Source organism: Condylura cristata, unplaced genomic scaffold (assembly GCF_000260355.1).
Source record: "Condylura cristata isolate star-nosed mole 26May11 unplaced genomic scaffold, ConCri1.0 scaffold00029, whole genome shotgun sequence".
NCBI lineage: Eukaryota > Metazoa > Chordata > Mammalia > Eulipotyphla > Talpidae > Condylura > Condylura cristata.
The window spans coordinates 8,789,065-8,811,390 of NW_004567130.1; the positions used below are offsets into that span (position 1 = coordinate 8,789,065).

Consider the following 22,326-nt stretch of genomic DNA (forward strand, 5'->3'; position numbering starts at 1 on the left):
AAAAAAAAAAAGCATCACACTGATGGACAACACAAAAAAAAAAAAAATATTCCCACTTAAGGATTAAATTTTAGCCATAAGAGTTAGGGTTAAGGTTTAAGGGGTAAAAAGTCCTCAATGTGATTTTCAAATTTTTGAATTTTCATGTATTTAAACAGAATTTTACAAACAAAAGATGAATAGCTTTCCATGTTTTAAGGCAATAAAATGAATTTAAATCTATTTAAAAAATAAGGAAATGAGAGCTGCATATATTTAATTTTTCCCTCCAAGTTTTCAAAATTGCTAACAGTTAATAAATTTTAAAGGAAACTGTACTGAACTGAGGTCACAGTTTATTTCCTATCATTAGAAAAGGACCATCAGCACCTGGTGCTCTATTTGTATTTCACATATTCTGACTGTCAAGTATAAACATGAACAGCACAAATATCATGGGACTGCACTTTTATGAAATTCTAGAATAAGCAGAAAAGGCAAATGTGATTTAGAAGACAGATCAGTGATGGTTCTGCCATGAATAGGACATGAAAGAACTACGGGAGTGCTGGAAGTGATCTGTGTCGTGATGCAGACACTGGCCATACTATATATACATTTACGACTAAGCATTTTGCTTGGTATAAATTACACAACTACTATATTTCTTTTTTTTTAATATTTATTTTTTTATGCATACAGAACTGAGGGTACAGGCCAGAGATACAGGCCAGAACTGAGGGTACAGGTTGAGAGAATTCACCAGAGACAGAACAGTGGAGAGCAGAACTGCCAGATGTACTGAAATATACTGCTGAGGGGAGCAGCAGGAGGGACAGGAGAGGTCTGCTGTGCCATGTGGGTCACCTCCATGACCAAGGATCGAACTCATGCTTCAGTGCAGATAGCTTCATAGTGCTATGCTTTAACCCACTGTGCCACCAGGAAGGGCCCAAATACTATATTTCTTAATAATTAAGCCCAAGGTTTGGGGGGGCAGGGAGGGAATGGGAGAACAGAAGGTTGCACAATCTAGAGGAAATCAAGCCTTTCTGAGAACAACACAAAAGCACAAAGTCTTAAAATAGCTGCATATTCAATTACATAAAAATCAAGTTTTTCTGCAGCATGGTTCAGTCCCTGATCCACATGGCTTAGCACATTTCTTACTCCTGTTTTTCATGCTGCCCCCTTAGCAGTGTATTTCAGTAGGTCTGCCTGGTCTGTTCCCTGCTCTGTCTCTGGTGAATCCTCTTATCCTCCTCCATACCCCAACCACACTCCTGGCCTGTACCCACGTTCTTGTATGCATAAATAAATAAACCTTTAAAAGAAAATGGATGCTTTAAAAAAATTAAGTTTTTCGGCATGGCCACAAACATAATTTAAAAGGAAGTGACATGATAAACACACACAAATTTTACATCACAATGCAGACAAAAAGTCTATTTTCCTTAATATCTAAAAAGTGACTACACAATAGCAGAATGGCAAAGGATGTAGGCTATCATAGAAAATGCAGTACAACAGCTTAAGCTTGTGTATAATAAGGGAAATGAAAACAGCCTACAATGAAATGCCATCAATCAGTTAGTGGATTGGTAAACACCCAAAAGTGTGCTAAGATTCTATGTTGGTGCTGATATGAGGAAAAAGATGTCCTCATATGATGCTAATGATAGTCTAAATTGCTACAACTGCTATAGCAATTTGGCAATAGTTATCAAAATTGCAAATGTATTCACCCTTGCCCTAGCAATTTTGCTTCTAGGAAATTATTCTGTATATGCTATGTAAATAGTTATTCATGCGGTATCTTTTTTAATAGCAAAATATTGCAAAGACCTTAAATACCTAGTTTAAAAAGATTATGGCACATGTGGAATATTATGCAACCACGAAAAAGTCAGTTCTAAATGTGCTATATGTGACACTAAGAGATTAAGTGAGAAAAGATGTAAAAAGTGGGCCCTCCCTAGTGGAGCAGTGGGTTAAATCACAGCACTATAGGGAGGGAAATGCACTGGACTGTGGTGATGGCACATGGGTGATTTGGTGATGGGAAGACCAAGTGGATTGCAACTGAGATGGAAAAATGTATAAAATGATGTAAAAATAAACTATTATATTAAAAAAAATCACAGCACTATAAAGTTATCCATAACCACTGCAGCATGAATTTGATCTCTAGCCAGGGAGGTGACCCACATGGTGTGGCAGACCTCTCCTAACCTGTCTGCTGCTCCCCTCAATAGTGTATCTCCATACATCTGCTTGTTCTGTTCCCCACTGTCTCTGGTGAATCCTTTCACCCCCCACACCTCTGGCCTGTACCCCATTTCTTACATGCATAAGTATATAAATCTTAAAATAAATAAATAAGAGCTGTGTGGGGCTTTTTAAAAAACATTGTTTTAAAAAGGAAATGTAGGCCCTTCCTGGTGGCGCAGCGGGTTAAAGCACTGCACTGAGAAGCTAAAGCCACTTCAGCATGAGTTCGATTCCCGCCTGCCCCGGAGGTGACCACATGGCATGGCAGACCTCTCCTGACCCGCCCGCTGCTCCCCTCAGCAGTGTACTTCATAGATCTGCCTGTTCTGCTCCCCACTCTGTCTCTGGTGAAGCCTCTCGCCGCCCCTGAGCCTCTGGCCTGTACCCCAGTTCTGTATGTACAAATAAATAAATCTTAAAAAAAAAAAAGGAAATGTGAATAATAATAGAACATTTTAAAAGATTACGGCACACACAGAATACTATGCAACCACGAAAAAGGCAGCACCCAAGAGTTTACAAATGCATCTACTACCCTGAAAGGGTAAACAAGAAAAGTTAGCAATGATTTCCTCCAGAAAGAAAACAGAATACCAAGGGAGAGAGACTGACCTTTTATCACTCACCTTCCCTATCTTGTGAATTTTTTATCCTATGCATATATCACCTCTTTAAAATATAATCCAATTTAGAAAATAATGATTCGCACAGTGCACTCTGGGCACAGAGAAGCAGAAGCCCTCCCAACATTTTTCTCAGTCATCATATCGTGGAATTCTCCACAGTTCTTCTCACAACTCTAATTTGGAATCTAGCTGATTTAACGCTGTCAACCCTGTGACTGGCGTTATGCCTGGAATAGTCCAAGATGTGGCATATCCCAGCCAATGTTTGCTGGCAAAATGAATGAATAGACAGGTTCCCAAAGAAGCTACAGAACCAAGAGTCCATAAGAGCTCAACACAAGAGGATTCCCTAATGAATGGCAGACAGTGATTACTGGGCAGACCAGGCTTTGCAGTTACTTGCAACAAACATGGCGAGGCTGATCCAATGCTAAGATTACTGACAGGAAATCTAGCTTTGTGACCTGTGTGACACATCTAGCTTTGTGACCTGTGGAAGTTCTTCCGTATCTAGAGGTTACTTTCTCCAATTGTCAAACAAGAGAATTAAAAAAGATAAGTGGTTTTTAAAGACCCCATTGCTTTGTAAACTGTTTAAAAGTGGAAATTCTCTGGTTGAAGTAAGGTTGGCGGGGCTAGAGCCTGGCTTATTCTACTATGCCCACCTCTCCTCCTCTCCAGGGGCCCTTTAGACAACCTGTAGTTCCACTAAGTGACAGTTCCTCCCACAGCTCATGTTCGATGATTCTTTTGTTAGATGAGGAACACATTTCCTCACCAATGAGTGTCCTTCCCAAGTTATCATAAAGGGCAAGCAGCAGGATCATTCTCAAAGCATGACAGAAGATGTTTCAGGGGACAAAAGGGAATACAAATTCAGAATGCATTCATGGTCAGTAAAATTTATTAGGTCTTCAGTAGGAGGGAAAACAGTAACAAGCTAAGCAATTCCCCAAACGGCCAGTGAAGAGCCAAGGAAAGGCCTTTTCTAGTCCGAGGGCAATGATTCACCTCAGAGCAGCCTTGCTCTGTAATCAGATGAGGAGCATGAAGTTGGCTAGCACATCAGCACTAGTGAATTAGCCAGGGAGACAAACAGTATTGTGATATCAAAAAAAGGCTTTAGGAAAGGAAAAGTGGTTATCTGACAAGGTCTGAACCATCTCTGAATTCAAAGTTATTCCAACAGGAAGAACTGATCCCTGGAAGTGTGCGTGGCTGGCTTCCAACTTACGTGCTGGAAGTGTCAGTTAAACCCCTGCCTGATGGGTAGCTGCTGAAGACCCGAGCTCCAAGGCGTTTTAGTACTGGGGGAATTCAAGACTAAAGTAGAAAGAGTAGAAAAGAGGGACTAGGGTGGGGCCGCCATTTTCTCTTCATCTGGGACAGAACAGCCAAACTTAGATAATATTGTGCTTTGTTGTTTCAATTCTGTCTCAAGAGCAGAGGTAGATTCATTTCTCAAATATCCATCTACTCTATGCCATGCTCTGGATTGTGTCCTTGCCACCACGAAGCTTAGAGTTTAGGAGACACTGATTCCACTCACTACCCAGGAATTCTATTCACCACTCCTCACCTGTCCTTTTAGAGGATAAGGCCCTCACAGTTAAGTACCAAAGCTCACTTTAGTAAACAGGGTATAGAGAAACAAGAAAGGCCAACCCAAGTTTTAAAAGATGAGTCAGGGCCTCCCTGGTGGCGGAGGGATTAAATTTCAGCACAATCACAGCTATACACTGAGTTTGCTGTGAGGCCAGGGAAGTGACCCACATGGCACAACATACCTTTCTCATCTCACCTGCTGCACCCCGCAGCAGTATATTTCAATCAGCCTGTTCTGCTCCCCTTTCTGCCTCTTGTAATTCCTCTCGCCACCCCCTAACTCTATCCTACACCTCAGATCTTGAATGCATAAATAAGTCTTTAAAAAAAATAAAAAGATGTCAGCAGCAGAGAAACCAGTTTCAGACTTCCTCTCTGAGACGATGTAGACATCAAACTTTGGCTTTTTAAATAAAGTCAATTCAGTAATGATTGAGAAAATAAGCAGTATTCTTTGGGTTTGGCAAGCAAAGGTGTCAGGGGCAGAAGTAATGGCAAATGGATGTGTATGCTGGGCCATATCTATGTAAAGAGCTTCAGGCTTAATTCTCACAATAATCTGTGAGGGAGGTACCGAAGCCATCACAAGCTAAGGCGTGTGTCTGGAATCACACAGCTAGAAAATGGTAGCACAACACTCTACCCTTGCCCCATAACAAGGCTGTGCATGCCCTCCTCTGCCCGGTGAGGCAACTCTTCCTCTCTGGATGTAGCCCTGGCAGAAACACACATACTCCAAGCTAAGGGCATGTGGTGGAATATGCTGTCTCACAGCCCTTCAGAGTCCCTCACACGTTGAATTACAGGTTGTTTTAGGACCAACCCACCCAGTTTGGTCAACAGGAATGTCAAGTTTGGTAACCTGCACAGTGAAAGTCTGTCTGGATGATCTTGCTGAGTTACAGGCCTCCTGGGATTTGGATGAAAACCGATTTAGTCAAAGTCAATCTCCTGAGATCCATTAGCAATTAAAGCAACTCAAAATGAAAAGGAATTACAGGCAGCCAAATGCCTGAGTCTCTAGAACCACATGCCAGTTCTCCACATGCACACAGCAGTAGTGCATGGAAAGATGTGCTGCCAAGAGAGAGAAAGCTCCTCTGCACTTACAGGACTAAATGCATAAATAAGTCTTTAAAAACCAAACCCAAAAGGCAACAGGCCTTCCGAACAATACTGACATTAACAGAGTTGAAAAGGAGACCCAAGACTCCTGTGATCTTAGTTTTCCCACCTATACCACTGGACATTTCCTAAAAGATCTGTCAAGTTTCATAGGCATCGTTTAGCACGTGAGACGGCACGGGGCACTGAGCCTTGGATGTCACCCCACACAGGAGCAGGCAAAGGACAGTCTTTTCTTGATGGGTTTTTACGGATTCCAAGGCCAAAGATCTCAAACTTTACAGCACTGCAGGTGAACGAAACAGTGGCCATGTGCTCCAGATATAGTGCCACCAAAGCTCAGAGGAGAGCTCTGGGATGGGTGCAGCATCGGGGGAAACCCTCTTAGATGAAACATGGGTCAGACTCGCAAATGTGAAAATGTGGAGAAGACTCACAAAATGCCAATACCACAGGAAAAACTGAGACTGACCCACCAACAACATAGACTGGGATGTAGGCTCTTTAATTCTTGAATTCTCAAGGCAACCCTTAATTCTCAAGGTAACCCATTTAAAATGAGGAGCGGGAGACACTGAGGGAGGAGGCACTTATCCAGGCATGAGCATTCTCAGCCACTGTCTGGCTGAGAAGGCAAGTACTTGGGAGGGGAAAGAGCAGATGAGGTTACACAATTGAAGGGTAAGATTCGAAGATGGCCCTGGGCACAAGAGTGTTAGATTTTGCTGGCAACAGATGCCAAGGTGCTATCAAATGACAAGTCTCACACTGGCAAGCATCTGACACTGCCCAACAGTCCCTCCTTGAAGCCCTTTCTTCACCTGGATTCCTGGGTGCTCTCTGCTTCCCCTTCTCCACTGTCCAAAACTTCTCAGCACCCTTCTCCTCTTCTCCTTCACACTGGAACACCCCGGGGCTCGGGCACTGGACCTCTTCCCTTCTCCACCTCCACTAAGTCACTTCAGAGATCTCATTCAGTGCCAAAGCTCTACATTATCTTACGCATGCTAATAAATCAGAACTTCACAACCCAAAGCCAACATTTCCCCCCACCTATCAAAACTGCCTAATCGATGTTTCCATGTCGACATGACTAACAAGCAGCTCAGGCTTCAGGCTTCCCCACTTCCCCAACCAGTTCATCCTGTAGTCTTCACGATCTAGTTCCTGCCAACACCATCCTAAACAGGTTCTTAGGCCAAAGCCATTCGTTACCACTCATATCCCACATCTAACTGATCAGCAAATCCTGTTAAGTCTAGTTCAAGTAATCCAGAATCTATAAAGTAGCTTCTCACCAGCTTCAACACCTCCCATTGAGACTGCTACAAAGCTGCTTCTAGATGGCACCTGACAACCCACCTCAGCAACTGCCAGGATGATCCTATTACAGTTGGGTTCAGATATGGCACCCCTCTGCCCAAAATCCTCCAGTGGGTCCCCCCTCACTCAGAGTAAAAGCCAGCGTCCCTAATGTGGCCTCATGGCCTAAAGGCTTAAAGGCTCTGGGTGAGAAGCACAGTCCCTTCTTTCTAACCCAACACCTGCCTCACATCACCTTCGAATTCTTCTTTCACTGTTTCCCCATCACTCCCTCAGCTCCAGCTACATCAACTACTTTGCTGATCCTTGAACACAACAGACATGTTTCCACCCCATGTCCTTCACAGTCTGTCAGGGAGGTTCTTTCTCCAGACAGCCATGGCTCAGTCTGTCTCAGCTCAAATGTCACCTTCTCAACAAGCCCCTTCCCTGATCATTTCATTTAAATTTGTGAACATTCTCTACCAATCCCTACTACTCACTATATGTTTTTTCTTTTTGTTTTTCCTCAAAGTAATTATCACCAACAGATAAAATGTATTTTTTACAAATACTTTTTTAAAAAGAACTTAATGGTCCGCCTCCCCCCCCCTTTCCATAATGTAAATTCCCCAAGGACAAGGATTTTGTCCATTCTGTTCACTAATATATTCCTAGCTCTTAGCCTGGTACCTGGCAAACAGTAGATGCTCAAGATATAGGTGGATGACTAGTGCTCAATTCTCCTCTTGGAGACAGCTCATGTTTTGTAAACCATCCTCAGCTAGAGAGCAGCTTCCCAATGTTCCATTCACTGGGTCTACCAAGATCAGAGATACCTCTGCTCTGGTATTTTGACAAAACCAAAATTAAAAATGCCAGACCCTCTAGCTCCTTTTATAGCCAATAAGTGGTAATAATAATGTAATTAAAGAACTGATGAGGTAAATAAGAAATGATGAAAAAGAAGAACGGGTGAAGGATAGAGCAGGTGCAACGTCTCCAAAAATGAAGCCGAATCACCATGTCCTGCTCCCCCCAGGCATCCATGACGGAAACTGTGGGAAGAGGTGTGATGGGCTGGAGAGGGGGTCTGACACAGGCTATGATGTGAAGCGTCTGGCTACAGCCCTCTAGCCACAGGGCTGCTTCTGTGCTCCTGCAATTACCCAGCTTTTCACTTCCTTTTACATTTATGATCTGCCAGGAGGATCCCCTGAACCTTTGAGCATGGCTGCTCCCAGGTATCCTTCAAATCTTAGCTTAGACAACATCACTTCAAAGATAACCTGCCCTGTACTCACTACCTTAAGTAGGTCTTTTTCTATTCCCAGCCCCCAGTATTCCTATTCACAAGTCACTGAGCCCTTTCCACAGGACCAGATATACATGCTGAGTTTCAGCAGTGAATAGAACTGACAAAAATTCTTCCCTTCATGGATGTTATGGTCTAATCGAGGAAAGGGAAGATAAATAAGAAAAATAATGAAAATATGTATTATTTTAGATCTACCAATAAATGCCATGTAGTAAAAGAGCAGGAAAGGAGGAGAGAGAGGATGGGGGGGGGGGGGGGGAGGAACACGCACAAGGTTGAAATTTAACCAGGGAGGCCACAGAAAACCTCCTTGAGAAAATGACAGGTGGCAATGTCTGAGGAAGCAAGCCTGGCCTACTTGAGGAACAGCAGGGAGGAGATGTGAGAATGAGCAAGGGCCTGGAAGAGCGGGGGGAAGAGTCTTAAGAGGTCAGAGGAGAGTGAAGACAATCTCCCAGGTCAAGGAGAGGACTCTGCTTCTTAGTCAGCTAGGGAGCAGCTGAAGGCTGTGCGAGGAGTACTGAGGCTGCTTTTCATTTTAACAGGGTCTGGCTGCTTTGCCCATTTCCCTCATGGCTTACCAGTTTTTCTACTAATTGTACTCTTCTATTTCTTCTTTGTCTCTCTTCACCACTAGAACAGACTGAGCAACCCAAGGGCAGAAACTATGTCTGGCTTATTTACTATCACCACACTTAGCCCAGTGATAGGCAAATAGCAGAGCTCAATAAATACTGGATGAATGAATGCTGGACCTACAAAGTTGTCATCCTGGTGTTCAACACCGAGTCACCTAAGCCTTAGAGAGCAGAGAGTGAAGACCCAGAAGCAAATTTAACAGCTGGCTGCAATGAAACTTTTGTCATTCCATTCTCTTAAGATAAAGACCCTAAAAGCAATTTACAGTGTGATAAAAAGTATTTGCTACCCTATTTGCAGTCTATTCCTCTACAGAGCTCAGCTGTAAGAAAACTTTTAAGTGTGGAAAACAATACTTAAAGGTTGATTTTAAATTTTTTGAGATCTGACTAGCACAGCAGACCTCTTCATTTAGCAGTGTATTTCAATAAATCTGCCCTTTCTGTTCTCTTCGCTGTCTCTGGTGAATTCTTTCACCCCCCACGACTCTGACCTATACCCTAATCCTTCCCCACAATATTCTCCCTCCTGTACAGGGAATGAATATGAGGAATAGGATGTGAGGACCCCTATTCCTTCTTTTTCTAAAAAAAAATAAAATAAAGTTTCTGAGATTCAACATCTTCAAGTTCAGAGTCCACAGAGGAGACAATAACCTGGGAAATCAGCAGATCAGTGACTAATGCATCCTGTTGATAAAGAACTCTGGGCATTCTGAAGTCACCTAGTCATACTCTGACCTTAAGTAGAAGAGCCCTTTCACCTTCAGAGAGACCCTCTTAGTGGGGACAAGAGGTCAAACCAGAGGCTAAAGAAAGAACCAAAAAGCACGAGTCTCAGGAGCTGAGACCCACAGTCAAACCCCTTTTCAGCTCCATAAAATAACAGGAGACAATCCATCAACAGAGTTTGGAAAGGAAAGGAGGCCCCAGTAAGTATTACAAGGACTCTCACAGGACTGATGTTAACACAATTGGAAAAATAACAATTTTACACACATGAGGGATCTGTGAGGCTAAAACGAGTCAATACATAAGCTCTCAGCAATGCCCAGGCTACAAGTGCTTGCTAAACAATCAACCACTATTACCACTGCACAAGGGACGCAGCTGCTCCCCAACTCCCAGGTCTTTGGAGGTTCTGATGCACTCTAGTGTCAGGTTGGGTGGTATCAATAACAGTTTGAGAGTAATTCCACCACTGGGATTCTCCCAATACCTCTGGGGTGATAGGAAGATGGACAGATCTGGAAAGTGCTTTGAACTCCTTGGGAGTTGACAATTCAGTGCAATATTAAATCAGTCTCCAAACATTTACTGAACACTACTGTGTCAGACATTCCACTAAGTGCTAGTGACATAGTTAAGACAAGTGCTCTCCAAGGATCTTTACTTAGGAGGCAGCCAGGTAAAGAGACAATGACAACCGTCTATGATCAGTGCCACAAGACATCAAGGAGGGGCATCTAGTTCACGCCTGCACAGGTGTGGGGTGATCAGATGGGAGGTCCCACTTGGTGATCCAGCAGAGCAGCTGGGGAGTGGGGGGATATGTGTGTGAGAGAAAATGGTATACAGGCAGTGGAAATAGCACAAAACAAAGACACAGGAATAAAGACTTGGGGCTTTGCAGAAAAGCAGCTAAGTTTGAAAGTGGAAATGTAAACGAGGAGAGGTGAGGCAGAAGAGTCAAACAAGGTTCAGAGCCCAAAAGGTCTTGAATGCCATGTTAAGGAAAGTAGGCTTCAGCCTTAGAACAATGAGGAACCACTGATGGATATCGAACAGGACTTATTTTCTTTAAGCCATTCCCAAGAGCTTGCAAAGAGATATTCCCTCTATGTGTAGAGAAAAAGAACACAAAGCCCATTTCTGCACTGTGATAATTTATTAGTGACCTTTAGACAAAAAGACCTGTTCAGAAAAACATTATCTTTAAAAAAAAAAATACTCCTCAGCTTTCAAAAATACACCAAAGCGTTAAACCCATTCCCAAATTATGTTTACTCACAGTCAGGTTTTGGTGCCAAGCATAGAGGTTTTCTGAGAAATCAAGCAGTCAAGAGCCAGTTCTGAGCAGTCAGGACATATGACATTTCAGAGGATGATGAGAAAAAGAAAGATGGAAGCTGGACGAATGGGCTGAACTTGTTTTGAAACACTTTTAGGAAGTGAAACAAGAAGAGTGGGAGTTGTTCTTATTTATATAAAGGTCTGTTTGCAGAAGAAAGTAACACCTCACCAGGTTGGAGGCCTCCCTCAGACACAGGCCCCCAACAGGTACCAACTGGCCGAGGACCCACACTCTCTCATCTATCTTGCACATGCACGATACTGGGAGGATGCAGGGCGTGGAAGGTGGTGTCATGATTTTAGGGCTGAGGAAGGGAGGCCAAGTTAGGGGAGTTGTCCAGGTCATACTACCAGGAAGCTGCTGAGCTGGGTTGGAAACCCAGGACTGATAGAATTAGGGGTGCTTTTTCCATCTTACCACAGACTCCCTCAAGTCATTCAGGATTAAGCCTCTGCTTACCTCCCAATTAACAGAAAATCATTATACAATCCCTGAGGGTCTGGTTCATTGAGAACCTGTTAAGTTCTCTTCAAGGCAGTTTCTAAGAGGTCCGAGGAGCCATGGCATGAATGCTCTGAGCTCTGTTCATATTGCTACCATCTGTGACAAGTCACTTCATCTCAAATCTTCCCTAGGAAGGGTGGGGGATAAGGTGACAATATTAAGTTTCTGTTACTCCAATGGAAGTAGAACAGATCCTAGAGTATAAAAACTAGAAAAAGGTACTACAGTAATACTTACAGCTTTCTTCAGAAGTATGTTCAATAATTAATGAGTTCATTACGGTGTCTAACACTGAGGAGTATTTCTATCCACTCAGGAGTGGATAGAAGGGCAGCAGGTCTTCCATGTGTTGCTAGCAGGGAAATTGAGGCAGAACTGGAGCAAGTAAATGAATACAGCTTGACTCCAAAGCCAGTCCTACTCCTCTGACCATCAAACCACCTCACCATCTCCCAGGCATGATGTACTCTACCCAACAATTCCTTATGGCCTCTGAACATTTCTCCAAGAGGCACAGACCCTTCTTTCTTCAAGAACTTAGAGCCAATAGATTGGGGGTGGGGAAGAGGGGGATAGGTTCCTCACTTTACTCCAAAAGGAACTCTCAGGAGAGGTTCTGGATATTCTTAAATTAGCGTCATGATTTTGTATCTGGCAGTTCCCAACAGTGGGAAAAGGCTTCTGCTCTTGCCCTGGAAAGTCAATCACTTAACAGCCTGCAGGATTGTTTCATCCTAAAGAAAGTGAATCAAATGCCGCTTAAGAAGATTAGAGAAGCAAGAAGGTCCCTTCTTTACCTAGAGGTATTAAATAGCCCCGCACCTCCAATCTTGCTCCAGCCTCTCACTTGTCCCTCCAGTCCTGGAAAGACTGCATTTGGAACCCTGGCTCTGCCTCTCTGAGCCTGTTTCTTCCTTGAAAAAATGGGAACAACAGTAGCTACCTCACAAGGGCTGCTGTGAAGTTTAAACGTGGTATTGTAATTAATGCGTCTGGTGCACAGTAGGAACGCAACAAACAACAGTGGGATTTTCGGCAGCAGTCAGCATCATTCCAGGTGTCCTTATTCAGTTAACTAGTTCGTGAGGCGCCAACGGACAGACCAAGCCCAAGCCTACCCAGCAGCAGGCGGCGCGGGGCCATTTCTTGATTTTTTTTTTTTTTTCCTTTTCGAACCTTGGCAAAGAGATAAGGCCCTGAAGGACAAGGAGGCCTCGTCGGAGTTCAGTGTGAACGGAAAACCAGAGGCCGAAGGGGAGTTTCCCCTCTGCCCGGGGCGGGCTCCTGGGGGTCCAAGTCTCCGATCTCCAGGACGCCGCCCAAGAAGGGCTGCAGACCTGGGACCTCTGGGGTGCGAGCCGGCGGCCAAGCGGGCGTGAATGAATGAACCCTCAACACTTCCGCCTCACCCAGGCCTGGGAAGCTACTTGCGCCCCTCTAGGACCCCGTCCTCCCCGTGACCTCTGACCTCTCAACCCCTTTCACCTCAGACCCCCTACTCACTACCCCACTTCTTCTCCAGCCTCTCCGGGTTCTCCGCTTCCTCACCCACAGGTCGTCTCGGCTCCCGGCGCCACGGCTCGGCTGGGCAGCAAAATGTCCGCGGCCTCCGCCTCCAGCTGTCCCGGTGCGTCCGTGCCGCCCGCCGCTCCGAGCCCCGCGGCTGTCACCTGCCGGGCGGAAGTGAGCTGCCCGCGCGCGGGCACTTCCGGTACACGCACGACCTGGGGGCGGGGTCAAGGGTGCAACCCGGGCGGGGCGGAGTGGCTGAGAGGCGGGGCTAGGAGGGGGTGGGGCCGACCTGAATTAACCCCTCCCACTAGCCGCGGCGCGGCGGCGCCTCTGCCTCTCGTGAAAGGCTTAACAAAATTACTCAGCTGAGGGGGAACGGGGAGGAAAAATAAAAAACCTACCCAGCCAATCGCTAATTTAACATGAATGGAGAGAAACCTTGAGGTTCAGTACTTTCTTCCGTGGTACTGGATGAGGGGGACTGTGGTTCTGAGCAGGGTAGTATTTGCTCGTTGTTACTACTGCTTTATGAATTGAAGAGTCAAAGTCGAATTATTTAGTCCTTGAAAACGCCACGTTCAGACGAAGGAGAACTTCAAAATGCCCCACTTCCCCTTTGCTGCCAGGCCCTTACCTGCTGTAATAACCAACTCACTCCCCGCTCAGGTACTATTTACTTGCTCCTAAATAATCTGATCGTCCTCCTTAAGATATTACTTCATTATTACTCTTTAATAATGTTTCCAGGGGACCTCATGGTGGCACAGCGGTTAAGTCTCACAGCTATCTAGCTGTCGGTCTATTGCCGGCCCCTGTAACAGTTCGATCCCCAGCCAGGGGGGTGACCCACATGGTGTGGCAGACCTCTCCTGTCTCCCTGCTGCTCCCCTCAGCAGTGGATTTCAGTGGATCTGCCTGTTCTGCTCCCCATTCTGCCTCTGATGAATCCTCTCACCCCACCCCTCTACCTCTGGCCTACACCCCAGTTCTTATATGCATAACTAAAATAAGTTTAAAAAATGTTTTAGAGGGCAAGTAATATTTGTAGGGTAGAGAAATGGAAATATGAAGTTAACCATCTGCAATCCCACCCTCTTTAGACATCAATTCTTTTAAACCACATTCCCCATCTCAAACTTTACTGATTTCCCATTTATAGAACTACATAACTTTGGAAGTACAGCTTCACCCTTCCACATGTGCACACTTGCCCTCCATGGAAGTTCCAGTGCCAATACCCTATCACAGTACTTCCCCTACTTCCTGTGCCCCCTTTTTGGGCAGAGACTGTATTTTTCACAGAGCTGAGACAACCACTCTCCTTCCACACTTTATATATCATTCTGAATTTTTTAAAAATATTTTTTCATTTTTATTTTATAATTTCTTGTGTTGTTGAAGGACTGGGTGTAGGCCAGAGGTGCAAGAGGAAGTGGAGGGGGAGAGGATTCACCAGAGACAGAGTGGGGAGCAGAACAGGCAGATCTACTGAAATCCACTGTTGAGGGGAGCAGGGGGCGGGCCAGGAGAGGTCTGCCACACCGTGTGTGGGCCAGCTCCGGGGCTGGAGACCAAACGCAGGCAGACCCGGTAGTGCTGAGTCTTACCCCCAAGTACTTTTGACAAAATGTTTTATTGTGAAATAGTTATAGCCTTACAGAAAATTACAAAAATTGTACACAGAGCTCCATGTACCCTTCACCAGCTTCCCTCAGTGGTAAAATCTTACATATTGTTAGTGTACAACCAGGAAATAGGCAGTCAGACATTTAAGATTTTGCAGAAGACACGAGTAACAGCATGAGTTTGCTCACAAAGGACATCCTAGGGAAGGTGGCATTTGTACTACTTCTTGTCCAACAGAACAGAGTTGCATGGGCTGAATGGAACGAGAAGACAGTCCAGAGACAGTAGTGCAGAGGCAGGAAGCCTCATGCAACCTCCAGTCAAAGCAGCCAGGCCTCTGTGTCCGTTGGGAGGCAGGTTCTTCCCAAGCCCTACTCTGAACGTGGCCCTGGATTGGGTACAGGTAGATGGGTGAGGCTAAGGTCCTGCCCTTGCTGAACCCACAGTCTGTCCAGGGAGGGTGACCGAATGGCAGGCACAAGTGTGATTGGTGCTCTGACAGGAGATGTGTTGGGGGCAAAGGGAATCCAGAGCAGGAACTGAAGCTCTAGCCTCAGCGGAGACATTTGAATCTGGAACTGCCAAACAACAAGGAACATTTAGGGAGCACCTGTGGTTTGCCACACATCATCCCCACTTTATTGGCTGGGGGTGAAAGAAGAGGGAACTGTAACTCCAGAGCTAACCTAAATAGTATGTTAGAGGCAAAGATGAGGAACTCATGACTCCCATTTATTCACCTAAACTTTGTCATTCCTAGCTGAGCCAGCCATATGGGGGAATACAAGAATGAACAAGATGTGGCACAATCTCTCCTTGGGGATAATGTGGAGTATAGCAAAGAGACAAAGGGACAATTATAACAGCCAAGAAGGACCAGGGATACACAGAAGACTCAAGCACCTAAGAGCCTAGAAAAGTCACAGAAGGCTTCCTGAAGGAGGTGACACCCCGTCTGAACTGTGAAGGATGGTATTACTACTAACAGCTACCAGGAACCAGATTGTTAGGCTCTCCCACGTATTAACTTACTAAACTCTCCCGACAAGTTGAGGTTCCGTAACTGTTCCCAAGCAACAATGAGAAAACAGCCTAATCAGCAGAGATGATTTCTCTGGGCCTCCTCTCCTACAGCTTGGCTTGGCAGGAGGGCTAAACATATAATACTAGCAAGAGAAGGCATACTCATGGCAGAGACTGAATAATTACACCTTAGAGAGGTAGAAAATGGGGAGCAAGGAAGGGGGGCCTATTAGGTAGCTTTCCCCTTCACCACCACCACCGCTAAATCCAGCTGGACACATTGCCTGAGTCACACTCGCAGTCAAACTCTAGCTATTGGGACTGAAACAGCCACACATGCACTGTGAGCAGCTTGTCGGGCCAGAAAAAGGCCTGCAAAAGGTGGAGCAATCAATGGTGGAAAAGAACCCCTGAAGAGAGAACCGAGTTTCCCCCAAATACTCCATGATCAACAATAACGTCACCTCCTGACAGAGGAGGCAGTCTTAAAACCTTTCCGTGAACCAAACACCATTGTCAGCGCTGGTCATCCACCACTTCATGAAACCCTTACCATCCTGGAGGAGGGGGTACTACTTTAACCCCCACTTTATAGCTTACTGAGGCCCTGAGAAATGGATAAATGTTTCCAACTTCACAAAGTAACAATGGGCCAAACTGGGAGTCAGCCTGGGTCCATACTTACCCCTCCCCACCCTTAACTACTTCATGAATTTTTTTAAAAGTTTTTCTTTTATTTAATAACTTATTTATTTATTTTTAAAGATTTATTTATTTATGCACACAGAACTGGGATACAGGCCAGAGGTGTGAGGTGGTGAGAGGACTCACCAGAGACAGAGTGAGGAGCAGAATAGGCCAACCGATGAAGTACACTGCTGAAGGGAGCAGTGGGAAGACAGGAGAGGTCTGCCACGCCATATGGGTCACTTCTAGGCGGGGATCAAACTCATGCTGAAGTGACTTTAGCTTCTCATTGCTGTGCTTTAACCCGTTGTGCCACCAGGGAGGGCCCAGCGGGTTAAAGCACAGCACTAAGAAGCTAAAGCCACTTCCACATGAGTTCGATTCCCGCCTGCCCCAGAAGAGATCCACATGGAGCGGCAGACCTCTCCTGACCCCCCCCCCTCCGCTGCTCCCCTCAGCAGTGTACTTCCTCGATCTGCCTGTTCTTCTCCCCACTCTGTCTCTGGTGAATCCTCTCACCCTCCGCATCTCTGGCCTGTACCCCAGTTCTATATGAAAAAAATAAATAAATCTAAAAAAAAAAAAGATTTATGTATGCATACAAGAGCCAGGGTGCAGACCAAGATGTGAGGAGTGAGAGGATTCACTAAAGATAGAATGGGGAGCAGAACAGGCAGATTGACTGAAAGATAATGCTGAGGGGGGCAGTGGGCGAGACAGGAATGGTCTGCAGCATCACATGGGTTAGTTGCCTGGCCAGGGATTGAACTCATGCTACAGTGGCTGTGGATAACTTCATAGTGCTGTGTCTTAACCCCTTGGGCTACTAGGGAGGCCCCTAGGTTTTTTTTTAATATTTTATTTATTTATACATACAAGAGCTGGGGTGCAGGCAGAGGTGTGGGGGGAGGGGATGAGAGGATTCACCAGAGACAGAGCGGGAAGCTGAGTAGGCAGAACAACTGAAATACACTGCTGAGGGGAGCAGCAGGTGAGGCAGGAGAGATCTGCTGTGCCACATGGGTCAGCTCCCCAGTGGAGATCAAACTCATGCAGCAGATCAAACTGGTGTTGCAGTGGTTGCAGATAGCTTCATAGTGCTGACACTTAACCCCTGGTGCCACCAGAGTGGCCCTGCTTTTTGAAGTCTTATCCAATTGGAGGGAGATTTGGGGCATGTTGGCATCCTGAAATGAGCCAGGACCTTCTGCTGATGCTATGTGACCTTCAGGAAGTTCCTTCTTTCTGACACAGACTCTCAGAGAGAAAGTCCTCCTCTCTTCCCACATTGGGGCAGCATAAATGAATGTTGAACAGATTGTGTCTTTTCTGTCTGTGTCCACTAGAGGGCAGGCCGGCGCCATTACTGCCACCCTTCCCTTCAATGAGACAGTGACACAGGCAGCTCCAGCCCTTGCCTTCTCAGTCTTGCCTTTGGTTCTAAATTCTTCTTCCTATGTGATTATCCCTGTACTTCAAATTTTATTTCTTGCTGTTTTTATCCAACAACGTTCTAAAAATTGCCTCAGATCCTTTCTGGAAGGAGGCAGATCACCTGGTCCACAGTCTCATTAACAATGAGCTCCAGTCCCCCACCTGCTCAGGGTAGGCAGGTCATCCATGGGCCGCCCTGCTGGGCCAGCCAGATTGGCACAGCTCCTGAGAGGCAGCCATCCGTTACCTATAGGTACACTCAGCGATGTGGCTTCATCTGTTCCACCTTGGGCAGCTGGCGGTACAAAGCTGAGTTAGGTGCTGCCTGTGACATCCATGGGGGCTAAATTCATGGGGAGGCCTGAGGTTATCATCATGTGGGTCAGGGAGACTAGAGGGGCAGGCCTCGGTCTCATGTGGATTTGTGTTACTCCTCCACAGCGACCAGCTGCGTGACCCACCCACCCCAACCAGATCTCTATTTCCCTGTCTGTATACAGTGTATAAGTGTTGGGGGTGGAGGGGGAGGTGATGCATTGGATAATCAATGAGGTGGCCTCCAGCTTACCAGTAATAACAGTGATGCTGAGGTCATGGTGATGGAGGCTCCATTTACTAAGAAACATCCCCTTTTACCCTCACAATAATCCCAAGGAGGGGGGCATAGGTGTCATCCACATGTCATAGGTGGACATGGAGGCTCATACAGCTGGACAGGTGCTGATCTGGGAGGGGGACAGTACAACTGGAAAGAACCCAGCCCAGAATCACATGGCCCAAGGCTTAGATCAGGCGCTGTCATTTCTAGCTGTGTGACCCTAAGTGAGTCACTTGCCCTCTCTGTGCTTCTGTCTCCTCTGGTGACACCTCGCAGGGCCACCATGAGGACTGAAGGCAGTTAGCCAATATCTGGTAATCGGGGAGCACACCGCAGACATCAACCACTGTTCTGTATTAAACAAATTATTGTGGCCACAGTCTGTCTGGCCCCACCACCCCAGCTCTCCACTCTGGAAAATCCCTGCTGGAACAGCAATAAACAGCCGACTGGGTTGAGGACTCTCATTTTGTGGCAGTCAGGCCATGCCCCGGAAGCGTCAGGTTGCCACAACACACACACATCAGAGCTGCCAGGTTCCAGAAACTGCCTCCCAAGTCCAGGGTCAAGCTGGGCTCCCCCAAGAGCTTCCAGGGTGCTCCTGGTCACAATCTTCAGGTCCCTCCTCTGCACTCCCCAATCACCCTGAGGGTCTGTTCATCTAACTCGGTTCTTCCCACCTCTGTAAAGACTAGATTTGGGGTTCTGAACCACAGTCGACATTTGCAGAGACTTTCTATGTGCCAGGCGCTCTCTATAAACCTCATCTTAATCCCCACAAACTACAAAAGAGATACCATCACACTTCCCACTCTACAGCAGGGAAACTGAAGGTCAGAGAGGGGAGGGAACTCCCCCAAGGTCACACAGCAGAACTTAGCTTCCCTTAGCTGCCAAAGAGTCTAGCTTCTGTTTGCTCTGGGCTCCTCAGGGACACAGATGACAGACTGCCTGACATGGGTGCCACCCCACCTCAGCATAAGAAGTGTTGAATGAACCTATGAATGAGCGCCCTGAAGGAGGCGATCCCCAAGAAGGTGTGGGCTGTGTTGTTTTATGGTTGGACGACTCCCTTGTGTCCAACAAAGGCCAGGCACAGCGGGAGCCCGGTGGTGTCTAGCAAACGCATCAGAGTGCAGTCTGGAGGTTCGGTGACATCCAGATGGAGGTGCAGTCTGACACTGCCCAGGTCCAGGACCAAGGAACAAAACAGTGACCTGTGGGTGCAGGGGGAAGATGAGCTAAATGAGGTAGTAGTGTGGGGCAAGAGAAGACAGGTGAAGAGGCAAGGTCTGAGCCAAAGTTGGGAGCTGAAGCAGGGAGGAGGTTGGGAGACATGAGGGGAAAACTCAGGCATGAGCGGTCGATGTCCCGGAAGTTAGCGCTCCCCAGCTTCAGCCCTGGCTAATCCTGAGGGCTCCTACCCCAGGGCTCAGTCAGTGGACACCTTCAGAGACTCTTCCCCAGGAAGTGACCTGGACACACCTTGTTGGCCTGGGAGCTGCAGAAGTGAGGCCTGGAGGTGGTACCAGGACACCTGGCTCCCGCGGGGAGGCGGACGTCCAGAGTCGGGGTTGGGGGGATCAGCCTGCTTGTGATAAGAGGAAAAACAACCAGGTGGGGGCAACAACAGGCCTTGGGGGTCAAGACCACTGTGAGTCAGCTTCCCCCACTCAGGGGTCTCCCAAGGGCTGGAACTTCAAGGTCTAGTCAGATGTTTACCCAGGACCCTGTCTCGATACTTCTGGTTTGTGTGACATCAGCTGTCTTGCCCTCACACCAAGAACTGAGTGCAGGCCAGTGTCTGTCCAGTTCTATATCCTGTAGCACCTTGCAGAGGGTCCAGACCCTTCTAGGAAATGAAGTCTTTGATATTGAGGGAGGGAATTTGAGAAGCCTCCTCAGCTCCCAGGGAACATTCCTTGAGGGTCTGCCTACCCCTGGCCTGGGGGTTGAGGAAACCAGGGTCCTCTAGGTCAGCCTGAGCCCAAAGGCATCATGGGGGCATCACTGGTCACACAGGTCTAGGCTGGTAGTATGGGTGCAGGCCAGCAGCAGGCCAAGGGAGGGACAGCTGTGGCCTGAAACAGTGACATCAGAGACAGGTCTGCCCTGCTATGCTGTGGCCCAAGAAACAGGTGCTGTGCTTGTGAGGCTGACGGTCCCATGTTTAATCTCACAACTGCTCTACAGGGCAGAAATCACCAGCCTATTTTACAGGGGAGAAACTCGTAATTCAGAGAGGGTGAGTGACCAACCTAGCAACACAGCACGAAAGGGGCTGAGCTGGGACTTAAAACCAAGATCTGACTCCCAAAACAATAGCATAATTATGAGTCCAGTTAACCCTGGGATGGAAGAGGTTTATCACTCCCATTTCACAGGAAGAGACCGGTATCATCAGAGGATATCACACTTCTTGGCTTACAGAACAATCCTGAAGGTTCCTAGCAGGTGTCATTTTGTGTGTGACTGACTCAGCTGTGAGAGTTCTGCATGTGAATTCATCACTGTGTAACATTGGGCTGATTAACACAGGCTCTAAACCTCAGTTTCAAACGGGGGAAGCTGCACCTGCCTCACAAGATGAAATAGGTGATGAAAGTCAAACTACTTTGCTTAGTACTTGACATATAGTACATACTCAATAAAACTAGCTGAAGCAGACAGCTGATGCAGAATTCACCCAGGAAATTGCTTCACAATTCCTGCCCTTCACAAATTCATCCACTCTAGTTGTGTACATCGAACAGTGACTGCGCTAGGTGGCTGGTATTATTATAATTTTACACACCACACACCCGCCCGGGATGGGGAAACATGATCAAGATCTCCCTTATGTATATGAAGAAATAAGCCGGAACGACCCATGAACTTTGAGCTCTGTGAAGACAGAAGGCCTATCTGCGTGCCCATAGCCAACCCACCAATGCCCAGCAGAGGGCTTGGAGTGTAAAGGTGCTCCTGAAACATCTGCTGGCAGGGTCTGTAAGGGGTGGAGCAGGAAGCAAAACCCTTATCTGATAGGCTCCTTTTGAAGACCGTCCTTCAGAAGCCAACCTGAGCCCTGTGTCTGCCCCGCCCATGCCTCAGAGGTGCCGCAGCGGTTGGAAGCTCGGGGTCTGGCTCGCACTAGTGCCCAATAAGAAGTGACTAATGGAGCAGAAGCTTAGGGCAATCTAGATTTGCTAAACTCACTGAACCCCAGCATGAACTCTGCCTCCAGGGCTACCCTGGCCCTCTGCCCCGGCTGCTTTGACAAGAGTGAGCAGGTCTCTTCCTTCAACCTAAAACATAGGACATTCTGCTCTTGGTAGTGTTCCAGAAGCTCTCCTGGGCAATCTTCTTATTCCAAGAACAGTCTGCACTCTTCCACACTGAAGTCTTTGTCTAGGCTGTACACTTGGTCTGGAAGAACTTCCTGCCTCCTCCACACCAACCCCGCCCTCACCAGCCCACAAGTCTCCTCATCCAGGAAGACTGCCTTGCTTTGAGCTCTAGAATATCATGGAATATCATGGAAGGAGCTTTCTGTGTCCTAACACTGGGCAAGACGAAATTGGGGGTCGGGGAAGGGTCCAGGGGCTACAAACATGCAGCATCCCAGACTCAGTGGGTCTTTACTGGGCTCTATGTTTAAGGGACTCAGTTGGGCTACTTGTCAATATTTCAGAAACGCAGATTTTTTTTAAATGGCCCTTTCACTACAAAAATGACATGTGATTGAAAGAAAAAAGGCCAAACAGAACACAAAGTCCTCACCTTCACCTGGCAGGCATCACTTCCGAGTTGGGGTGCTGGCCCCCCTCAGAGAGGGGTCCTGGTTGAGAATGGGGGCTCAGGTACTAGAGATGCCAGCTCAAACCTATGCCAAGCCACTGGTGCACTGGCAACCCCACGGCCCCAGGCAGGTTCCTTGGCCTCAGAGTCACACAGATGTGGGGAGAACAACAAGAAGGGTTGTTGGGGGAAGCTGAGGACGGAAGCCGAGGCTCGCACAGTGC

The 22,326-nt window shown here is 46.9% G+C and overlaps 1 protein-coding gene across 2 annotated transcripts in view; it reads right to left on the minus strand.

Moving 5' to 3' along the window:
* Nucleotides 1-13,098, minus strand: part of AP1B1 (adaptor-related protein complex 1, beta 1 subunit) — a 48,549-nt gene extending 35,451 nt beyond the window's left edge. The window contains exon 1 of one of the 2 annotated variants that reach the window (XM_012730983.1): nucleotides 12,991-13,098. The gene's annotated coding sequence lies outside the window, so the exon portion shown is untranslated. Of the gene's footprint in view, nucleotides 1-12,945 lie in introns of both variants that reach the window. The other variant, XM_012730984.1, reaches the window with a different exon arrangement.
* Between the last annotated feature and the right edge of the window lie 9,228 nt (nucleotides 13,099-22,326).